Source organism: Akebia trifoliata, unplaced genomic scaffold (assembly GCF_017979445.1).
Source record: "Akebia trifoliata isolate Shusen 1 unplaced genomic scaffold, ASM1797944v1 Contig00538, whole genome shotgun sequence".
Taxonomy (NCBI): domain Eukaryota; kingdom Viridiplantae; phylum Streptophyta; class Magnoliopsida; order Ranunculales; family Lardizabalaceae; genus Akebia; species Akebia trifoliata.
In genome coordinates, this window is record NW_028237077.1 from 1,672 (window position 1) to 5,463 (window position 3,792).

At 40.9% G+C, this 3,792-nt stretch overlaps 1 pseudogene; it reads left to right on the forward strand.

The window, feature by feature from the left end:
- Nucleotides 1-1,042: 1,042 nt before the first annotated feature.
- LOC147381361 (homeobox-leucine zipper protein MERISTEM L1 pseudogene) lies at nt 1,043-2,142 on the forward strand (annotated as a pseudogene).
- Nucleotides 2,143-3,792: the final 1,650 nt, after the last annotated feature.

A 3,792-nucleotide genomic window follows, 5' to 3' on the forward strand; every position in this document is an offset into this window, starting at 1 on the left:
CTGGACCTCAAAGTCTTGTTAGTCGTTGGAAGACTTGAGAGGGGAATCCAGATCGGATATTCGAAAAAAAAAAAGAGTACTCGAAGTGTAGAGTAGTCGATCTTGCGGCTCAACTTGAGTTGTCGAACCACGGATAGTCGTCAGCAAACTCGAGAGGGGAATCTAGATCTATTACTCAAGAAAAAGTGCCACTACAAGAGTAGAGTCGTCGATCTCGCAGCTCAACTTAAGTCACCAAGCCACAAAGACACAGAGACTCCGAGCAGAATTGTAATGAAAAATTTAGAAAAATACAAGCATGGTCTGAAAGGGCATAGTGAAAACCTGAAAGGGCGCTATGAGTAAAAGAATCAGACTATGGCAAGATCAAAGCCACCAGCACGATGAAAATCCCAAAAAGGACGTCGATGCGTAAAAATGTGGAAACCGGGTCTGATGAAAACCGTAATTGGCATCAGAGGCAATAAAGGTTTATTTAAAAAAAAAAAAAAAAAAAAAAAAAAAAAAAAAAAAAAAAAACAACAACTCCTGGCCCGCAAGAGTATAAACTGTGAACGGCAAAATCTTTCCAAAATCCCGAGACCCAAAGCACTGGGAATGACTCTAAAGGAATCAAAAGAGTAATTGACATTTATATCCTCGGTGATTGGCAAAAACACCAAGATCGTCGCAACCAAAGGTTTTACAAATTTTGAATTTATCGTACTCATTTGATAAAGATATTTCATAAAATTTCAAAAAAGAAAAACTACTATTTTGGCCGATGATGAAGATTCTAGGACTTGTTCAAACTTCAAGTTTTCAAAGCATTAGATACACCTGAGGCCAAGTAAGTACAAAACCTATTTTCTTTGCATTAATCTTTCAACATTTTGTAAAAAGAGTCAAGGCGTTCCTACAAAGCACGGATTCGGGCAGCCCGACTCATCATCAATTTTCCAGCCCGACTCATCATCACGACTCACTAGACAAGACGCGAAGGCATCGAAGAAGGGACCGCAGGCAAACCCTCCTAAGATCACTCTCCGGGCCTACTGAGGAGATTCTAAGTGAAGATAAGTACATACAACATTCCCGAGGGGAATTGGACCAAAACTATCGAAATCAGAAGCTTCTCGAGAAACTGCCGTTGTTATCATAAATCACATTAACCTTGTTGAGATCCTTATGGATATGAATCAGTGGTCCACCGTGTTTTCTAACATTGTTTCAAAAGCAACAACTCTTGAAGTCGTATCAATAGGCATAGCAGAAAACTACAATGGAGCCCTTCAAGTGATGACAGCAGAATTTCAAGTCCCTTCACCTCTGGTTCTGACTTGAGAAAATTTCTTCGTAAGGTATTGTAAACAACATGTCAAGGGGATTTGGACGGTGGTCGATGTTTCCTTGGATCATTTGCGTCCTAGCCCGATATCGAGATGTCGAAGAAGGCCATCAGATTGTTTAATCCAAGAAATGTCAAATGGTTACTCCAAGGTTATATGGGTCGAACACGTAGAAGTGGATGATAAAGCAGTTAGTTCATAGTATAAAATACTGGTTAACTCCAGCCTTGGGTTTGGTGCAAAACGTTGGGTTGCTACCCTAGATCGACAATGTGAACGCCTTGCAAGTGTTATGGCTAGTAACATGCCCGCTGGAGATGTTGGTATGATCACAAGTCAAGAAGGGCGAAAGAGTATGTTGAAGTTAGCTGAGAGAATGGTGATGAGTTTTTGTTCTGGTGTAAGTGCTTCTACTGCTCACACATGGACAACATTATCGGGAAGTGGCGCTAAAGATGTAAGGGCCATGATTGGAAAAAGCATAGATGATCCCGGCAGGCCTCCTGGTATTATGCTAAGTGCAGCTACTTCTTTCTGGCTTCCAGTCTCACCAAAGGGAGTTTTCAATTTCCTTCGCGATGAGAACTTTAGAAGTAAGTGGGATATTCTTTCTAATGGTGGTGCTGTTCAAGAAATGACACATATTGCTAATGGTAGAGATCCTGGTAACTGTGTTTCTCTACTGCGAGCTAATACTCCAAATTCCAGTCAGAACAACATGTTGATATTACAAGAGAGTAGCACCAATGCAACAGGTCTGGGTCGATTCAGTTCCAACTGCAAAACTCTCTCTTGGATCAGTGACAGCTGTTAACAATCATATTGCTTGTGCTCCAACTACAAAACCCTCTTGGATTTGTGGCGACTGCTAACAACCTCAGGGCTTGCACCATTGAAAGGATCAAAGGTATCAAAGGACAATACACGAATTGAGAGGGTTAGCGAATGATAGAAACAGAGCAAGATCAACAAAAGAAGGTAAAAAAAAAAAAAAAAAAAAAAAAAAAAAATCAAAAGAATTTCAAAAAAATTTTTCGAGTTGCACTCAACTTCGATTTGTCAAAACACGATCGAAGAAATAGTCGGATTTCAAAACTCATCAAATTTTCATCAAATCAAAGATCTCACACGAGCTCCGCGCCATCGAGATCAATGAATTAATAAGGTAAAACTCTATCAGACCCCGTGCTTGAGTAACCATTTTCCACAAAAATCTTCAATACAATCGATAATTCAAAATCGTGTTTTTACAGAATTTTTTTTGGCCCGTACAAATAGGGGTTTAGTCTATTCTTTGCAGTTCTTTGCACGCAATTCCTGCAAAGAAGGGCAGCTGTAGACACCTCAATTTGAACGGGCCACTTCTCGAAAGGGCCCAAAAATATCGATTTTCCAAATAAATGGGCCAACGGGCCTTAAGGGCCCAACTCATTGAAAATGGACATTTTTACCAAACCGAGGCCCCTAAGACCTCTCAATGGTTTAGGAGGCCACCAAAAGGACTCGGCCTACCTTACGACTTCCCAACATTCACCGCTCCGCTTCCAAAATAAAAAAACGTCAAATTTTCGATAAATTTCACTAACGGGCCTAAAAAGCCCGATTTGCCATCACGTGGCAGTTTTGATCAAATTAATGATTGCAAAAATCTAAAAAAATTAAAAATTAAAAAGGTGAGACTTGAGATGCCTACCCCTCCTCTACTATCACCGCTCCGCCTCCGTCATTTCTAAAACCCAAGCCCAACACTACAAAGCCCACAAATCATTAACCATATCCAATTCATTATCCAACCCACAACCCTAACCCATAAACCACAACCCACATCAACCAATCACTCTTTTATCATCAAAAGATGACACATGTCACCACCCCATCTCACCTCCCTCACCCAACTACCTACCCCATTAATTTGCTTTAAATCCCATCTACCCACACATCAACCCATCACCTTTTCTCTCAAATCAAACACATCTACCCACACCCCTAACCTATACCTCCCCTAATCTACCCTCATCATTCCCTACAAAACCTACATCTACAACCTAAACCTACACCATCCTCTCAAGTCAAACACTCAACCTCTCCCATCAACTTATCTCAACCCTTCATTTCCACCCACCTTAACACATGGCATCATCTCCCTCACCCTCCCAAAATATCATCAACCACCTCTTTAAATCCTCCATGCTCTTAAATCAAATCACAACCACCATCTTAAATTTACCTCACCAAACACTCCACCCAAATGGGTTGGGTAGGATCCAAACCATTTGGGTCAAAACTCACCCATTTAACCCCCCTTACCTAAATACCCTCCAATCTCCTCTAAATTACACCCACTTCTCCCTCAAACTCATAACCATTCTACTCATTTTCTTCACTTCACCCCATTATATCCCTAAAATAACTCCTAAACATCTATAAATACCCTCCTCCTCTTCCCAAAAAGGGCCCCCAACTT